This window comes from Somniosus microcephalus, chromosome 19, assembly GCF_052327205.1.
Source record: "Somniosus microcephalus isolate GS21.2 chromosome 19, FLI_Smic_1.0, whole genome shotgun sequence".
Classification (NCBI taxonomy): domain Eukaryota; kingdom Metazoa; phylum Chordata; class Chondrichthyes; order Squaliformes; family Somniosidae; genus Somniosus; species Somniosus microcephalus.
The window spans coordinates 27,962,354-27,982,850 of record NC_141005.1 but is presented as its reverse complement, the minus strand read 5'-3'; the positions used below and the strand labels follow the sequence as shown (position 1 = coordinate 27,982,850).

At 42.7% G+C, this 20,497-nt stretch overlaps 1 protein-coding gene across 2 annotated transcripts in view; it reads right to left on the bottom strand.

Moving 5' to 3' along the window:
* The window catches only part of grk3 (G protein-coupled receptor kinase 3), a 283,814-nt gene that overhangs the window by 254,359 nt on the left and 8,958 nt on the right, over positions 1–20,497 (bottom strand). The gene's annotated exons all lie outside the window — the stretch shown is intronic.

Genomic DNA, 20,497 nt, shown 5'->3' with positions numbered 1-20,497 from the left:
AGCTCTCCTATATGGTGTTGCTCCATCATAATCACAACCAGCAGTGTTTACAATTAGATGACGGATTGATGGTATTATTATAATAATATGAAACTTGCTTATCCTAAAAGGGCATCACAACCAAGCCGGTCTGTAACTAGTGTACATATGCGGGCGCTTTGGGCAGGGTTCACTTGATCTCGATTTAGGAGTGGAAACCCTAGCTGATTTGACCTTCCCTAACCAACTGTGCCCCAGCTGACATCAGCTACTCAGCAAAATGATGCCCTTCTCAGTGGAATAGCCGGCCGGTTAGGCCGGGGAGCCGGCAGCAGTCGGTGCTCAGAGAACCACAGCCCAGTTAAGTGCCACCAGCTTTGGGGCAGGGAGGGAGGAAATTAGATGGGGAAAAATATAACCATTGGGTGCAATGTTCCCACTAAGCTGCGCCGCCATGCAGCAACGGGAAATGTCCCGTGCCGGCCTCTCACCAGCTTCTCCACTGTAACTATGACACATGCGTGGAAATTTAAAGGGACCGTTCACTAAAAGAAACAAGCTGCGCAGTACAAAGCGCAGCTTACGGGAAACACTGCTTGGGAGGGAAACACTTTCAATGCTGCCAATCCCCACTCAATATAATGACAGCCAGCCAAGAGGGCCCACAGGCCGTCTTTTCTGCCCAGCAGAACTAATGCAGCTGGTCTTTAACAGGCTACTTTTTTTTCCAATGCAGGAAACAATTTAAATAAATTATGTTAATACTGGTTCTGAGAGGAGTAGTAATGATTGAAAATATTCCCCCACAATATCACTTCTCTTTGAAGAACGACAATCCATAGCACAACAGTCTGCCTTGCTGCCCCAATATTGCACAGTTTAACCCCTTCCTTCTTGAATTCCGTCCTTGTTACCAGCTATATCGGTCTAGGTACCCAATGAATCACTTGTACGGTGTTTCCCCAGTTGAAGACGGCAGTAACGGCACTTGACACGGAGGTGTTCATGTTTGCACAGCACAGAAATACTTCTGCAGGAACCACAGTACTCCAGAGATCCGACGTCTGTTTAGTGTCCTTAAATAACAATTATACTATGATTCACTGACTGATGTAATCCAGCTGGGATTACAGTCACAACTGGAAGAGATTATCCAACCTCTGTTGGTTTGGAAGTCCGCTTGCGGAATTTGTGTTCAAATCTCAAGCCAATAAAGCAAATTGTGACGGCAGTTTGGGAGGTCAGTTCAGAGTCAGTTGTACGGATGGTGAGGATGCATCCAATACCTCCCTAGATATATGACACAGCAGTAGTTATAAATATTAGATTTTATTTATATAGTAAAACCTCATTGTAACAAAATTTGTTTCTTCAAGCCCCTCATCCGTTAAACACTTTTTTCCAACAATGAATCTCCAATGATGTTCATGGCAAGTCAAAGGGTACATTGTTGTATAGCGAAAGGAGCTACATACAATGTATTATATAGTAAGTAGGGGAGTGTATGTGTCTCGATAGCCCTTTTCTGGTGGGTGGGGGGCTGTAAAACAGTGGTTTTCAAACTTTCGTGTGTGTAAGACTCTTTAGAAATATTGACACACCCACAGGTACTGCCCTATCCAAACTCCTGAAAGACAGTGTCAGTTACAGTTAGAAATAACCTGTCAGTAAGTCAACAAATACAGACTCTAATGACTCTGTAAACACCCGAGGGCCCAGAGACACTTATAGTGTAAAGGGAACACCTTTTGAAGTGCAGTCACTGTTGTAATGTAGGGACACGCAACAGCCAATTTACACACAGCAAAGTCCCACAAACGGCAATGGGATAAATGGCCAGATAATCTGTTTTAGTGAAACACTGGCCAGGACACCAGGAGAACTCCCCTGCTTTTCTTCTAATAGTGCCACGGGATCTTTTACATCCACCCAAGAGGACAGGCAGGGCCTCGGTTTAACATCTCATCCAAAAGATGCCACCTCCAATAGTGCAGCACTCCCTCAGTACTGATCTGAAGTATCAGCATAGATTGTGTGCTCAAGTCTTTGAAATGGGGCTTAAACCTATGACCTTTTGACACAAAGAGAAGAGTTCTACCACTGAACCAAGGGTAGACTGTTGGGTTGATTGAGGTCACCCATTATTATATCTTTATTGTTCTTACATATCTATCTATCTCATCATACCTTATGCTTCCATGGAGTTTGTATCAGGCCCCTTTTTAACAATAAGTTTGGGGTTTGAAGGGAATAAAATCTTATGAAAGTTTGCCTCCATTTACACAGTTTGCTTATAAATGATGTAAGCAATTTAAAGGAAAAGGTCAGAACCACATTTCAGGACCTAAAGAAACCAATAATGACCACATTCAGGTGACCAAAGGTTGATTTTATAATCATCTTGCTTATATATTTAACAGATCACTAGAGTCTGGGATTATTCTCAGGGACCAAGGGAAGCTAATGTTGTACAGTACCCGTATTCCAAAAGGGTAACAAGCCAGAACCAGGAAATTCGCTCGACTTTGGTTGTAGGCTCGTTGCCAGAAGGGATCATTAGAGAAACTCTGTTTGACCACCTGGACAGAGAAAGGTTATTAGAGACTCTCAATGATGCTTCTTTTGTCTCCACTAGTCCTATCACCATCTCGTCTCGTTTTGAATACCTCTTAATGTCTCTTCACTTCTCTTTTGTTCTCTCCCAGCCTGGCCTCTTAATCTATTTCATTTCCCGTGCTTTTCCAGTCTTGACCCGAAACGTTGACTCTATTTTCTCTTCACGGATGCTGTCTGGCCTGCTGGGTTTTTCCAGCATTTTCTGTTGTTATTTTGGATTTCCAGCATCTGCAGTATTTTGCTATCATGCTTCTGGGAAAGGTCATTTCTCACCAAGCTGACTGAATTTTTTGACGAGGTTACTAGGTTGGTGGATAAAGATAGCAAGATCGATACAGTATACTTGGGTTTTGGAAAACTTTTGACAAGGCCCCACACAATAGGCAACACTGATCTGTTTCTCTTCCTTTTCTCTCGTGTGCTTTCATCTACTCAAAAGTTTACATTTTGTCTTGATCTTCTGCTTTATCTTCTCTGCTCATTATTATTACTTTAAATTGTGGGGGTTTTTCAAATTTGCTTTTTCTTACACCCTACATGTTTTCTGTAAATTTTCTTACCAATTTTACTCCCCATCTCTTCACTAGAAAGTATTGAAAAAAAGCTAGAAGTCACCTCCAATGCTTCACCCAAGCAGCTGCTCTTCATGTTCAATAGTAAATGTTAGTAAGCTATTCAACTGCAGGGGCATTACAGCCATGCCTGATCCTGTCTTCACTCAATATCCATATATGTACTTTCCAGAGGAGGCGGCTGGATAGTAATCAGGAGGAGTAATCCTGGTCAATAGTCTCCTCCCTGATTCAAGGTTAATGAGAACATTGTAGCACCCCAGCTGTGACCCTGGCTGAGAACAGTTAACTGAGCCCACTGCAAAAATGTGCATCATCCATTTGTTGGGGGAAACCCAGGAGGGAAATGCAAGGCTAGTAGAAAAGATGAATCGACATCTTCCATGTTTTCTGACAGTGAGGATGAACGAATGTAGGTTCCATCCAGAGTGAAAACCAATGTGACTAGCCTCGTGCGAGAAGGATTCAAACACTTCTGAAATAGTGGCCCTGACTGTCCACCATCATGTTGGAGACTACGGAGTGTTGGTAATTTAACAGCAACCCAATAACTTTGAAAACATTGGCTTTTACCAACTATGCCATGCCCCCTTCCTCCCCCAACCAACTCAGAAAAATCAATGGCTTACACAGACCTCTCTGGTTAACTGAAAGTGATCTTCCGAACACTGCTTACAAGTTTCACATGGGCTATTTTGTTTTCTTCAGGCTTCTTTTTAAGTTCCTCACTGCCCCATTCTAGTTTTGTTTCTAATTTTTTCAGGCAACAAATTCCCACAGGATGAGCTTTAAACAGAGCACACTTGTTTAGACCTAAACCAGCTGTATGGCGTTTCCACCCAAGGTATGGGAACTGTTTGAACACAGCGCGTGTTGCAATGACATGTTGCAGCAGGACATGGCAAGGAAGTGTCGCAAACAAAACAGTGCACTCTGTCGATCAGATTTGTAATTGAAGAGTTGGAAAAAATAATGTTCTGCTCAACTAGAAGAATGAAGTCAGGACCCAGCAAATATTTCCCAGTCAGACCTCTCCCGCGTACACTTTTTATTCTGCATGAAAGCCACATTCATTCATTCTCCCTGTTTTCTCCCCTTCATTTGCTAAAATTACCACGATACAGCTTTATACTTTCCAGCAAGCCTGGCTCTATTCTCACCTGCCAACCATGTACACACACTTTCCAGCAGGGCTCACTGGACCGCAAGCAGGAGCAGGACCCTTTACTCATTTAATCCCTCTTCCTAGGCTAGGATCACTGAGGCACTGACCTTCTGGTAGGTATAGCTTAATACCACACCAGGTTGGGCCTTTACACACTAAATCATCTCAATGAGACCGGAAAGGATTTGTTTGTGTGATGGCTTTGTCGGTCTGTATGTGCCTCGTTACCCATTGTAGACTTTGCATGTTTCAGGGGTGTGACATAAAAAGCTTAGACAAATTCAAAATTCACTTCACAAACTCAGTGGTTCCCACTCCAGATCACTATGAAATGTGTGTGGACATTGACCGGGTGAGGACAAGTTTGGGCCCAGCTGTAATACCCTCCACGGACAAAAAACCTGCTCACACTCACTGTTTAGTTCACTACTGACTAAAGCTACTTGGGACACAATACTGCACTTGTGCAACTGTGTCCTCGAACGGATCATTGCCTTTAGAAGAAGGGTGTATGAGAGAAATGAAGGGGAGAAAAACTAAATAAATGAACAGCACAGATATTCAGGTTCCACGGCAGACATAATGAGAGCATTAAAGTCAAGCATTCCATTGCCCCGCGTGTTTGTTTCCTTGAAACCCGTTATGAATTTGCAGTGCGCTGAACTCCATGTTTTAAGCCTGTCCAAAGCCTGCTCCTCCTGGGGGAGTCAAATGTAAAAATTCCCAGGTTCTGGGTGGTGCCCACTAATTGGTACAAATTGGCTGTTTTCTAGACTGCGATGTTTAGTGTTCAACCCTCACAGAGATAATCTCTAAAGATTCAGATCTCATGTTTACCTTAAACCTTTCACAGGAATATCAGTGTCTCAAGATTCCGGTGGTTCCTCGTATTATCACAGTCACGACATCAATAAACTTGCAAGCTCTCATGCCCGGTGACCATACACCTTCAAGTGACACAAGCATACTAAACAAGTAAAAATTAGACTGCAGAAATCATTTTAAAAAAACATAGCATCTAAGCACTGTGCATGATTGAACATGGTTTCTCTTCTGTAATTCCGGGGGCAATGAGCTTCTCATCTCAGCTGGGACTTTTGCTAGCACATTCCACTGAAACATGAAGGGAAAACTTCAGAGGATAAGAGAACTCTAAACTACTACCCAGTGGGCTCATTTAAAGTGGCATTAGGAGAGTCCAGGTCACTCGCACATCTTCTCACTTAGGGAACACTGCACAGCACTAAGAGCCAACAGAAACAAGGGCGGGGGGGGGGAAGCGTGCAAACTAAAAGAGGATGGGGAGCTAACTTGCAGACAGGTTGCACAGCAGGAGCTTGACAAGAGACCATGATTATTGGAGCTGCTGTTTCATGTACAAGTGTCATACTATATATAGTCTCGCTAATGTATAGGACATCCCCAGGTACTTCACAAGAAGGTTAGTGAATATTTCTGAGAGTCAAAAATAACGTGGCAAATACTAAACTATCTACATCACAAATTCAATAATTAAAATTAGCTTTAGGTCCTTCACCTAAAATACAATAGTCCTACAGGTGCTACACATGTTGTATCTCCAAATGACAATTGTTGATCACGGACTCCTGCTGGTATGTATGCCTGTGCGGGCACGGAGCGAGGACAGGGTCAAACTCACCTTTGATGACCCCTCCAATAATCTGACGGCATTCACTGTCTAGACTCACAATGAAGAATAACTCGGACTGCCAGCATCTGTTGAACTGTGTACCCCAGCTTTTGTTTGCATGTTCAGGAATGCGAGAGAATGGTCAAAATTAAACTCTCCGTGATTTTAGGAACATAGGAACAGGATTAGACCATTCAGCCCCTTGAGTTGAAAAATCAAAAATGTATTTATTTGGCAAAATGTTTTTCAATATTTTCAATAGCAGAGTAGCTGAAAGAGCACAGAATACACCAACTGGATGAAAGTCTAGTAGATCATGGCTGATCTGTATCTTAACTCCATCTACCCACCTTAACAAAAATGTATCAATCTCAGTTTTAACATTTTCAATTGACCTAGCCTCAACAGCTTTTTGGGGGGAGTTAGTTCCAGATTTCCACTACCCTTTAAGGCAGTAATCTGATTGCTCTGGGGGAGGGGGGGAGAGGGTATGGAGGAGAGGGCAGTTCAAGTGCCAATAGTAAACCACTCGAGTCTCGATTTGTGGTATGTGAAATCATCTGCACCGATACGGTATTGCTGTAATGCACGGAAAGGTATGCAGTCCCCGCTAAACAATGGCGAAACTAGGGCAGCCAAGAGTCTGTGTGGGTGGTGTATTATTGATGCAGCTGCTTACACAACACACTGAGTGGAGGAGACTGCAGCAAGTTTTAAAGCTAAAATGGGAACTGCATGGAAAGCCTTCCTTCCTCTTTGCCTTAAAAATCCTATGGTGCAACACAGCTGCTATATTCAATCAATCAGAGTGTTGACCTGACGGTGCATTTTCATTGTAGAATCTCCTTCCCCTCCTTCGTCCACAGTACTGACCAAACATCCACTCTTAACAAAAACAAGTCAGGCATCTGCTAGAGTGGACTGCGATTGACGCTTCTCATGGGTTGAAGCATTAGCTCACTGCGCGTTGTACTCTTGCTCCTGATGAGTGGTAACTGATTCTCTAAAATATTATATACTGAGCGGGCAGACAAAGACATGCTGAAAATCAAACATTTCTTTATTTGGCAAAATGCTTTTCAATATTTTCAGTAGCAGAGTAGCTGAAAGAGCACAGAACACACCAACTGGATGAAAGTCTAGCAGATAAAAGAAAGACTTGCATTTATATAGCGCCTTTCACGACCACCGACATCTCAAAGCACTTTACAGCCAATTAAGTAGTTTTGGAGTGTAGTCACTGTTGCAACGCTTGCGAATGAAAATGGTCCCAAAGCAGGCAAAATGAACTGATCAGAATTTGCTCAGGTCTGTTCTGCACTGACAGACCCAACATCTGGGAGACTAGCGTGGAGGTGGGTTTACGGCGGGTTCCCTACCTGCTGTCAAAAAAAATTCCCAGCTGACCTGCCACCAAACGCGCCCCCTGACCCACCGAAAAATTCCCCGCAGTGTTACTTTGCTCCTTGTTCCATGTATTATTCCATGACCCCCAACCCACCCGTTTTTGTGAGTTAAACTTCAGCCCAGAGAATGTGTTTCCACTTGTGGGGAAAAGCAAAACTAGAGGTCATCAATATAAGATAGTCACCAAGAAATCAAATGGGGAATTCAGAAGAAACTTCTTTACCCAAAGAGTGGTGGAAATGTGGAACTCGCTACCACAGGGAGTGGTTGAAGCAAATAGTATAGATGCATTTAAGGGGAGGCTAGATAAGCACATGAGGGAGAAAGGAATAGAAGGTTGTGCTGGTAAAGTTAAATGAGGAAAGACAGGAGGAAGCTCAAGTGGAACATAAACACCGACATGGACTGGTTGGGACGAATGGCCGGTTTCTGTGCTGTATATTCTATGTAATTCTATGCTGTACCACAGATTGCAGGAAGCGCCCGTAATCCTCCACGACATTCCGGGTCTTAACCACGTTACTATGGTGAGCTGAGGCCAGGCACCTCTACATAGAGAGAGAGGGGGAAAGCCAGAGACACCCTGGGTTGCTATTCAGCCATTTTGAGAGCATGACTGGCAGAGGGCTGGGAGCAAGTTGCTTGCTCACACTCACACACATTGAGTTTGCCAGCCAGAAACCACCAAAGGGGAAAGGGAAAAAATAGTTGAAAACGTCTCCCCCTTCAAAACAAGCAGAATAACAGGAACTGAATGGATTATTAAACTCATATATATTTGATATGAAAATGATCTTAATTAATTAGGCCATTTGATGATACGCTGACGTTCCAATGTATAGTGATAAACATGGTTTCCTGCATATGGCTCCCCAAATAAGTTCATTTCAGCCTCGAAAATGTTGACCCTTTTCAATTTCTTTCCGATTTTCTCACTTCCTCTTCTAAAGGCGCTGACCTTCATGCTGTGGTCCATTTCCACAAATAGCAGTTGTCAGATATACCACATCCAAATGCTCATTATTCACATGTAAGCTTTGACAGCGAGTACTGGCCAACTATCCAACTGTGGAGGGCATCACAGCTGAACCCAATCCTGTCCTCACCCAACACACGCACACACACTTTCCAACAGGGGTTGCTGTTTTCTGTTCTGTAACTGAGGGCCAATTGTAACGCTTAGCTGAAGAGACTTTGGCTTTAAGTGCCAGCCTTGACTCAGTGGTAGCACTCTGGCCTTTGTCAGAAGGGCATGGGTTCAAGCCTCACTCCAGAGACTTGAGCATATAACCCTGGCTGACACTTCAGTGCAGTACAGACGGAGTGCATGGCAAACTCATGATCAAGCCTTCTAAACCTTGGGGTTGAAAACTAGGGTTAACACCTTTTGTCAAGATCCTCTCCTCCTTTAAGACACTCCTTAAAACCTACCTCTTTTGACCAAGCATTTGGTCACCTGTCTTAATGTCTATTTCTTTGGCTCTGTGATTTTTTTTTGGTCTGATTGCACTCCTGTGTAGCATCTCAAACGTTTTACTATGTTAAAAACGCCATATAAATGCACGTTGTTGATGCTGATCAAAACTAAAACAGGGCTGGGATATGAGCATGTAATTTAAAAATCTCCAGAATTCCTACTGAAAAATGAACACTTTGCAATCTCACAGGTGACATATATTCTTGCATGCATAAACTGAAGCCCACTGGTTTAAAGACTGGCTGAACCACCCATGAAAAGTGACCATCAATAACATTCTAGGTGAGTTGAAGAGTTGTCACTGAGACAGATTGTTTTATGTGTAAGTTGGAGCAGAGAGGGAGTGCAGCCCTCTCTTTCAGAGGCTTACTCATGAGATATTTCACCATTGGTGTTGGAACTCCAGGAGGGCAATGTGAATCAGAGACCCGCTAACTCTGAGCGACGCTCTCCTCTATTTACCCCACCTGTATGTTGTTGATATGTTTGAAGGTAAATAGAAAGAGGCCCATATTATGATATTTCTGTGTCTCTGAAGGACGCTGTCAGGACCCATGAATAATTGGATCCCTGAGTTAATTATTTTATATGACAGCAGGAGAAGCTGCCGCCTCCCAACAATGGCAATCTATCCGTGTAAAAGTCGCTTCGGTAGAGCTGCACTTACGATAGGAACTTGTAGGTGCCAGAATAAATGTTTTTAAAAAGCTGACTTTTCACTGCACAGACTGATACAATATCATATTCTGGGTGGTGCAGGAAGGAGGAACTGGAAAATTCAAACAGAGAATTCTAAGATTCCATACAACATATATCTGTGACACCTGACAGAACATGTTGCAAGATAGGCAACGCATTATAAGGTACAGAACACGTCTTGACACGCTGTATCCTCGAACAGCCTCATCTTCTATCGTCATTTTGGACACAATTCAGAAATGCTAATGAGACGCTCCAACGGCTAATAATCAGGCGTACAGCACTGCAACAGGCCTCTTTCCTCTCCGCAGGCTTCCCTTCCCCCACTACTTCCTGCTAGGCTCAGTACTTCCTGTATTCTCGGGTTACAGATTTTCTACAGAAACTCTACCTCACACACCAGTGAGGAATTAAAAAATAATTTAAGAACATTTGAGGGGGTTACTGGCTCCTGAGTGAGAGCTGTGTCTGCAGCTATTATCCCTTTTACCATCATTACAACAACAACTTGCATTTATATAGCACCTTGATCATAGTAAAACAGCACAAGGAGTATTATAAGACAAAAAAAATTGATACTAAGTCACATAAGGAGAAATTAGGGCAGGTGGCCAAAAGCTTGGTCAAAGAGGTAAGATTTAAGGAGTGTCTTAAAGGAGGAAAGAGAGGTGGAGAGGTTTAGGCAGGGAATTCCAGAGCTTAGGGCCTAGGCAACAGAAGGCACGTTAGGTTTATAAATATTTGCATGGCAGCGAATCCTGTTGTATAAGATGTACATAAAACGCGTTTATGTACATATTTTAATAAAATCTCAATTCCTCAAAGATTTCCCTTTACATTAAAGCAAAATCTCTATGTGCAAATCAACACACATAAGAAACACATCAATCACACTGTTTGGTAATGTGTGGATATTAGTGGGCTATTGGGCCTGACAAAATGTGAATGGAGTCCATCTGTGAAGGGCGGTAGGCCAGGGCTGAAATGGTAGAAATGTGAACATGGATAAATATTCTGTTGTTTTATCTTTGGGTATCAGGGAATATTTCAGCAGAACTCTCAGGAAATTAAAATGGGTCAGGTGGAGTCCACAATAAAGTAGATTGTTCATGGTCTGTGGAAGAAGCTGGTTTGATGGACTGAATGGGCTTTATTTGTTCCACACTTTATGTTTTTATTCTAAACTAGTGAAATAAAATGAAATGAATGGTAAAAGTCAGGCCAGGAATTCAGCAAGAGAGGAAATCATCACACAGAAAGCCAAACTTCACTTAGGAAGGTCAAAATATCAAAAATAGTGAGAAATAAAAATCATTCAATTCACAAACAATAGAATTCTCCAGGACTGATAGAAACCTACCTTGGCGATTGACGGGGTATCTTATGAAACACAGTAGCAATTTATAACTTATCCAATAGAATCACACAGCATAGCAACAATCCTAGGATATATAGTTCTTTAACCAGAATAATTTATGACAAATTAATAATCCTATAGTTTTACAATTCATCCATTAGACTTCTGCAAGAGTCCCAACAGCCCTACATATCTCCATTTACCTTGTACAATCCATTAAGAGGCAGTAGAAATCCTACAGGGTTCAAGACTCACCTTATAGAATCATAGGCTCAAATGCAAAGTCCATATTAAACAAAGTGATTTCAAAGTAGCTGTTCTGTGGCAAGCTCCCTGGTCTTGTAGCACTAAGTAACAATTAGCTTATTGCCATTCAGTCAGTGCAAAATTTTATGCAGTCCCTTCCAGTGTAATCCAGTACAGATTTTCCTTACTATCTGCCCAATGAAAATCTGACACCAGTACTGTCAAATTTAAATAGACTGCTATTGTGAAGGTGGGGAGAAGTCGGTGGTTGGTAATCAATGCACCACACAACTGCCCTTGTGAATGGTGAAGTAGCACCTCCAGGCCAGCTAGCTTCCTTTCTTATTTCAAGTGAGACACCATTTGCGCATATGTACGACACAACCCTGTTTCCTCCTCTAATCAACGGCCACCGTTCTATATGTTTAGTGCAGACGTATCTCTCTCATTCATCATACTCATCAAACACTCACTCCTGGCTAACGCACTGTGAGTGACGGGCAACAGCTGTCCTAAAGACACACTGCACCGATACTCCTCCTCCCACCCCCCGCAAACACCAGCAGCTCCAAGAGACCGTTACCTAACTTCATTTGTAAATGCACATGGGCAATGATGAAACCGCACATCACTTTTTAAAGTATTTCTCAACAGCAAGATTCTTTTTGTTAAACTGGAGGTCCAACTGCCTGCTCTAGCGCTTCGGGTGGAAACTAAAGATCCATGGGGCAGGGATTTCTCCCAGTATCCTGGCCAACATTCCTCCTTCAACTAATCACACCAAATATAAAGATTAACTGTTCATTCATCTCATTACGGTTTGTGGAGCATTGCTGCTGCAAAATGGCTGTCGCATTTGCCTACACGTCAGGTGTCAGGACGCCCAGGGTTCGATTAGGAGGAGAGATTACATAAGCTACGCTTGTATTCCCTGGAATATAGAAAGTTAAGGGGTGATTTTGAAAGGATTTGATAGGGCAGAGAGAGAGAAACTTTTTCCATGGTGGGGGAGTCTAGGACAAGGGGACGTAACCTTAAAATCAGAGCCAGGCCATTCAGGAGAGAAGTCAGGAAACACTTCTTCCCACAAAGGGTGGTCGAAGTGTGGAACTCTCTCCCACTAAAAGCAGTAGATGCCAGCTCAATTAATAATTTTACATCTGATCCGATAGATTTTTGCTAGCCAAGGGTATGAAGGGATATGGAGCCAAGGCGGGTAGTTGGAGTTAGGATACAGATCAGCCATGATCTCAATGAATGGCGGAACAGGCTCGAGGGGCTGACTGGCCTACTCCTGTTCCTATGTACATAATAACAGTCCGTGTACTTCAAAGTGATCCACTATATGTTTAGCACTTCAAAATTGTCACGAGAAAAAATAAGGTGCTATATAAATCCAAGTCTGTTTTCCTTTTTGTTAACAAATGTTTGGGAAAAGACTGCACAGTAGCAAATAGAGTGTCTGCTGCATAGCAGCTTGTCCTGGGAGAGGGTAATAGCGGCCAAAGGGACTCATTTAACATTTTAGTTCCTAAGCACTGCAGTATGCAAGATGCAATATGATTTATGTTGCACTGCTGGGGATAATATAGCGTAATATAAAAAGGCTCATTTGTGCAGGTTGCTGTTGGCTTTATAGAAGAGGCACTGCACTCGGACTGTGGATACAATGCCAGTCTGGGTCTAATTACAGTATCCCCACAGGCACCACAGTGCTGGGAGTGCAAGATGGCAACTGGAGGCTGAGCATCTCCTCCCGTAGGATGGGTAATTAAAAAAAAAGTTAAATGGAAAAAGGCATGTACCCAGGAGCATTCCTGTGCATCTTCCAGCAAGCGGTTCCACAGCATCATCAGCAGGCATTTAGTTTAACAGCCCCAGTAGCAGGCACGTGGTTCCACTGCCCCATTGGCAAGTTAGCTGCCTGCCCTCTGGTTCAGCAATCATCAGTGGGGCAGAGACACCTCAAGACGGGTGGTTGATAAATAACATTCAAGCATAATTTTTTTTTAAACCATTAATTTTTACACTGAGCTCAGGGAAGTACCACTTAATACAATAATTAAAAGGTCCAGGGCAGAAGCAGTGTCTTAGGCAGTCCCTCGGAACCGAGGATGACTTGCTTCCACATTAAAAATGAGTTTGCAGGTGACTGATGAGTCCAATGCGGGACCTACAGTCTCTGTCACAGGTGGGGCAGAGGGTGGTTGAAGGGGCAGGTGGGTGGGGTGCTTGGGTTGACATGCGCTCCTTGCGCTGCCTGCGCTTGGCTTCCGCTTGCTCCCAGTGAAGAGACTCGAGATGTTCGGCGCCTTCCCGGATGCTTCTCCTCCACTCTACTCCACAGCACACAATGGTTCCTGTCCTGTTGGCCAGGGCAAGAAAGTTGGAAGGCGGCAGGTCAGAGCTAAATGATGGAGACGCGAGAGTCGATGAATACTCGAGTTTAGTTTGATCATTTTTCGGGATCAGAACGTTCCCCCAGGAGACTAAATTGACGGGACTGATTCTATACTAAAGCAGGCTGTACAATAACGGGTAAGAACAGGTTCCAGTGACTTCAATGGACATGAAAATCGGGAGAGCTGTGCAACGGGCGGCTGATCGGAAATTGGCGGTTTGACACTATCGCTCAAAGTCAAAATTAGCCCCAGCGAACTTTCATCCCAGTTTGAATTTTGTTTCCAGTAGATTTTTAGAAGTCTGCTGAACACCATAAATTTGGGTGAATAAACCTACAAGGTGAACAGCCGCTGCTGCATTGTTGCCATGCCACATGGCGTGAGCCTTTTCAAGTGCGCAATGCAACAGAAATCGGATTCATCAGCAAGAACCCCTCAAACCATGCAAGAGCTGGTTTGCATTTGCTGGAGGTGTTTTAAAACAGCCAATTCTCCATTTGTAACATTTTTATGGCTTTCATGTTGTGATGAAGCCATAAGCCAGCTGCTCCAGTTTTCCTTAAAATGAATAAATCATGACTTGCATCATTTACTGAAGGCTGCAATGGACATTAGATAAACAGGGCTACAAATGGAGTAGATTCTGAATTAAAAAGACAAAAATATCTGCTGCCACAGGAAGTGACATCAGCCATTCTTAACCATCCTCCATACCGTCTCCATTTTATGTTGAGTTTTACTGATACACATCAGAAAATTCTTACTTGTAATGGTCATGTATCAACCTTACTGTACATTGCATTAACACAACGTACTGCATATTAATCAGTCTATCTGGCTCCCCGTGTAATGTCATTCTCAGTCCATACAGCTCCCTGTTCAATCTATACAATCGTCCCATGTAATGCCTTACTCAATCCATACATACAGCTCTTTATACGCTGTTTAGTACATATTTCCGGCACAGACACGATGGGCCAAATGGCCTCCTTCTGTGCCATAAATTTCTATGATTCTATGATATAACCTCCCACGTAACACATTGTTCAGCTCATCCAAGTCCCTGTGTGTGACACTGTTCAGCTACTTGTGTACAGATACCCCTCTGCAACTCTCTGGTTTAGTTCACTCGACTCCTTGTGTAACACAGTTCAGACCTTATGCCCACCCCGTACCATAATACTGTTCAGTACAGCTCCTTCTGTGGAGCCCACTATCCAGCCTGCACAGCTCCTGGTGTTGTTGGTGGATGGCCTTCCATTATTTGTACATGTAATGCTGACAAGATTAAAGATGCTAATGTAGTTTTACAGGGTAATTCAGTGAATAGCACAGCCTCTCACACATGGAACTCCAACAGGTTTGGGAAACCAGCCATCTGCAGGGGTGGGTGTTTTTAAACAGGTAGTCTGGATTCCTTGGAACTGGAAAGGCCCCCCAAAAAAATATATATTTTTTTTAATTATAAAAGCAGAAGCTGACTGCTACAACCACCAGCAGTGCCGACACCTGAATCCTTACTGACAGAATGCATACCCATCAGTCAGAAGCTCAATTCTATATGCTCATGCGTACTCACTTATTAAACGACTTTAGCATTTCCTAATTTTAGGCTGGAAAATTGAAATTAGATTGCTGCAGTTGTCAGATGTTGAAATTGTCCGCCAACACACTTTGAAATGAATCCTGCTTGTTTCTGGCACTGTTACCAACCTTTAAGTCTTACTTCAGATCTGTGATCTGCATCTGTTCTGTGGGGGATGAAAAGTTGTTTTTCAAACAAATTCATCAGTTTCCATTAAGCTGCATTTGTTACCTTCCCCTCCCCAATAACATCCCCTTTGAACATGGCTAATGCTAAGATCATACAGGAATTAGGTCCCTTGTCTAGCTTTGATTGATGTTTTTATTAAGCCCGTGCATAACTTGCAAAATTTGTCTTTTCTAGCAGCAGAAATGCTGTCCACTGCAGCAGAATCTTTTCCAAGCACGTAGTAGAAAAATGAGAGCTTGGCATTTTCATTTTAAATCAAAAAGTAAAGGCTAACACAATGACATCATCAGGTGTAGGTCAGTCAGAGACTCTTACACAAGATAGGACCAAGAGGATGACTTTGTCTCTTAAAAAGTGTGCATCAGGAAACCCACTATGCAGTAACATTGATCAACATAAAGAGAGCAAGGAACTGTTAAAATGAACCCAAGGCAGCTAGAAGCTTTTTCAGGAAGATACTGTAGTGCTGGTGTACAGGCTTGACTATAGATTCATACTGGATTTAACAAAATGGCTTTAAATGCACAGAAACACAAACAACTTCTCCGTGTATGTGTCTATCACACAGTGAACATTCTAACGCAGACCATATCACAATACTGAGGAAGCTTTAGTGGTTCGCTGGACTGTGCAAAGAAAGGACAGCTAGTCAAGTTAGCTCCCTCAACACGATAGCAAAATACTGCAGATGCTGGAAATCCGAAATAACAACAGAAATTGCTGGAAAAACTCAGCAGGTCAGGCAACATCCGTGGAGAGAAATTTGAGTTGACGTTTCGGGTCGAAACCCTTCTTCAAAACTGGAAAGAAAAGAAAATAGATCGAAGGCAAGGCTGCGATTGAACAAAAGAAGTTAAAGAGACAATAAAAGGTATTCGAATCCAGACGAGATGGTAATAGGCCAGTGGAGACAAAAGACAGCTGAGATTAGGTGTGAAGTGTACTGGCAGGATAGGAGACAGCTGCCAGGTGGGAGAGAGAAACAAAAGGAAAGTGGGGGGGGGGGGGGAGGAAGGAGGACCCGAAACAAAGGGGTGGGAAAAAATAATAAGTAAAAAAGTAATAGGGGCAGAGGTTATGATCTGAAATTGTTGAACTCGATATTTAGTCCGGAAGGCTGCAAAGTGCCTAATCGGAAGAGATGAGGTGCTGTTCCTCGAGTTTACATTGAGCTTCCGTGGAACAATACAAGAGGCCAAGGACGGTGAGGTCAGAGTGGGAATGGAGCGGTGAATTAAAATGACAGGCAACCGGAAGCTCAGGGTCACCCTTACGGACTGAACGGAGGTGTTCCGCAAAGCAGTCTTCCTTTCCCCCCCCCCCCCCGCCACTTTCCTTTTGTTTCTCTCTCCCACCTGGCAGCTGTCTCCTATCCTGCCAGTACACTTCACACCTAATCTCAGCTGTCTTTTGTCTCCACGGGCCTATTACCATCTCGTCTGGATTCGAATACCTTTTATTGTCTCTTTTACTTCTTTTGTTCGATCGCAGCCCTGCCTTCGATCTATTTTCTTTTCTTTCCAGTTTTGAAGAAGGGTTTCGACCCGAAACATCAACTCAAATTTCTCTCCACGGATGTTGCCTGACCTGCTGAGTTTTTCCAGCAATTTCTGTTGTTATTTTAGCTCCCTCAACAGTTGCATTGCTTGCAAAATGCTGCTCACTCTGTAGACCATCAGTGCTCCCCAGCAACTCAGACAAGCGAATGGGTTACATGCTTTATTTGCATGTCTGAACAGTACTGCACTGTTCTGTGCACCAATTTCTGATACATTTTCATTAAAAATTAACAGGCAACATCAGATAAATTGTACAGTAATAACTAAAACATTGGACAACGTGACATAGGAGAGTGAATCATGATTTGAAACTTGAAACAATTATTTAGTAACCTGACTTAGGACTGTAAAATGGGACAGAGGAAATGCTAAGTAATTAGGAAAATCAACATTTCTGCTCAGTGAATTGCAAACGAGGTCTAATGATTTTTGCATCTTGCAATTGCCCCGATTGCAGTCACCATTTCTGCTAGAAATACAAAGCAAAATAGTAAATGCTCAATTTGGCGAATATATCTGAATTATTACACCGTGCACCTCAGAAAAAATCTCATTGTTAAACTTTAGACATTTCCACTGAAACACTTTTTGCTATGAGAGGCTGGTTTATCTTTCTCTAGACTTTCCTATCCTGTCTGTCGCATTACTGCTTACAAGCAAGCTGCTATCTCATTAGTGATTTCCAGCAGCAACACCGCTGTTTACTCCATTCTGCGGATTTCTCCTTACAGAGACAATAGACGCTGGGGAACCTGTGGAGCTGCATTAGCTGCATTATTTATCGAGGCCCTCGTTCACAGGTGCAATGGGGGAGGAGGGGGCTGTGGATCTAAAATCAGCAAATCTTGTTTATCAAGGCTCGCTTTACAGAGATATCTTTTTTTAGATCCACTGAGTTACATGTTTAACAAGCTACCCAAGACCATATCTACACACAGTCCACAATTCCGACACGATTGTTTGTTTATCTTTAAAGTTTTTAGCATTTCTAATATACATATTCAGTGTAGATAACAGTATAGTTAACTTCATAGAACAGGTATGACCCAAGCACAGAAAATTCCAATGGACCAAACCCTTCCAATGTACAGTATTCCAAAGAACCGACTTCTCATTCACTCCTGCCATACAGAATTCCAAAGGGTTAAACAAACCATTTACTAAAATGCGAGTGGATGAAACCACTTCCCATTCACTCAACAACAAATTTCATTTGTATAGTAGAAAAATACCCAAAGTCGCTCCACAGAGGCATAATTACAAGAAAGGGCGCCGAGCCAAAGAAGGAGATGTTAGGAAGGTGACTTGGTCGAAGGGGTGGGTTTTAAGGATGGTTTTAAAGGAGGAGAGACCGGCGGAGAGATGGAGGGGTTTAGGGAGAGAATTCCATAGCATGGGTCCTAGGCAGCTGAAGGTACGGCCACCAATCGGTGGGGGCGAAGGGAGGGCGAACGGCACAAGAGGCCGGTGTCAGGGCAATGGAGAGTTTGAGGGTTAGTTGTATGAAATTCCAAAAGGACTAAACCCTTTTCTCATTCACTTCCTTTATTTAAAATTCTAACAGATCGAGCCGCTTCTCATGCAATCCCATCATAAAAATTACAAAAGAACAATTTCTTTGCCAAACACTCGCACTATATAGAATTGCAATGAACCATTCCCTTTCTCATTGGTATTGTGTAAAATTCCAATGCATATGAGCAGTTTCCTAAATTATGGAGAAGTACAATGAAGCAACTTTTACAGACAAGATTTGCTATGAAGATCAGGGATATTAAACTGCCCAAAAACACATTATCAGCCCTTCCATCACATATCATTCTCTAATGTAGCTGTTTGTATATGCACCCACTGAAATGACTGATAATATAGTCTCTTTATCAAACACAAACTCAAGGTCCATGCCTCTACACGCCAGAATTGTACAGATTTTCACTATATAGAACTGAACCCTTGTCGAACTAAGAATAATAATACTGTATACTGGGATGTTTATGAGAAATCGTATCTTTTACTGCACCCTTTACTCAAACAATGTTCTTCAAACAGCTAAATACTGATGAACACAAGAACTCCAGAATATAATAGATATATGGATTAGTGTCCCGGATTAATGACATGTCAACCAACACCTTTAAAAGAAAAACTGGATGAATGTCTGGCTAGTAACAGGATTGAGGATCCATCACTGTAGTTTCTTGGCTGTCAAGACTTTGGAAATGGCATATCAAAGAAGATCTAGAATGTATATTGTAGGATTTAAGATTAGATAAGTCTTCTGTAGTATTACTTAATTTGCCTTTTGGAGAGAACAGAAATTTTACAGACCGCTTTGTCAGACATATGGTCTGGTAAAGTTAATGATAGACCAGGTGTTATATCATGGCTCAATAAGCCTTTTCCTGAACCATTCTTGCATTTGTTCTTAAAAATTGAGGAACAGAATAAACTACCCGAATGCCCTACTGGAAGAACAGTTTGGAGAATCATCAATTCTTTCTACCATTAATGTTTCCAGATCTATTGTTAGCTTCTGATGCTCTATGCAGTGCTCTCTGACAAGAGGACACTGAAATTTCAGATAGCAAAACAAAGTCTCCATGAAACGTTTGAGTAAAAATCAGCGGAGTAAGCCATAAAACATTCTGTGCATCACTGTAGTTGAGTTCATAGCGTCTCAACAATCATCTGTAGCCCTGGAGTTGCGGAAGCTTTATTTTGTTAATTTTTGAGTATAGAATTTAGTCATTTACACTAATTGTGCAGAAGGATGGTGATGGCTTTTGGTAGGACATTGGTGGTATTCAGCAGGGTAGCAGCAATGTATCGGAGTGAGTCAGTGTTGGCATCAGAAATGGAAGCTGGACTAATCCAGGTCAGAAAATTAGCTGCCAGGTTGAACACACTAGCAGATTGAGGGCAGACCAGCAGTTTGGGAATGAGAAACCAGCAGACCGGAAATAACGATCGAGCATTCAGGAGGCAGCAAAGCAGCAGCCTTGGGTGGGCAGGACAGGGAACATGGGAATACCACTGAAGATACTTCAGATTGGTCTACTTAGGACCATTTATTTCTCCCATTATTTCTGCCATTTCAATCCTGCTGGTGCACCTATTTCTTCAATAAATGTATTTGATTGTATCAGGGCTCCAGCACATTGATCAATAAACAGCCTGTTCAAAATGCTCTTTATTCTCACCTTGTTTGATAACACTCAACATTAAAATGTGACAGCATATCGTTATTCAGATGTGCGCTGATTAAATGCAGGTTTGTGCTCGCACATTGACTTAAGTTAGCGAGTCCCCGAGCCCTTACGGCCAGGAAGGTCGCTGGTTCAATCCCAGGTCTATCCTGAACTAGCTGAATATGGTCAGGGGAAACTACACTTGGCCTCAGTACTCTCAGGCTGGTGGCGAGGGTGGAAATAAACAAGGGTTTCCATGCCCGGTCAATCATCTAGTGACTCCTACTGGAAAGTATGCGTGTGTAGGTCAGGCTCCAGTCTGATAGCCTGCACGACTGTTTTATTTTTATCATTCTAAGCTACGCATGAAGAATGACTATTTGGGTTATGTACCGGATGGCTGTG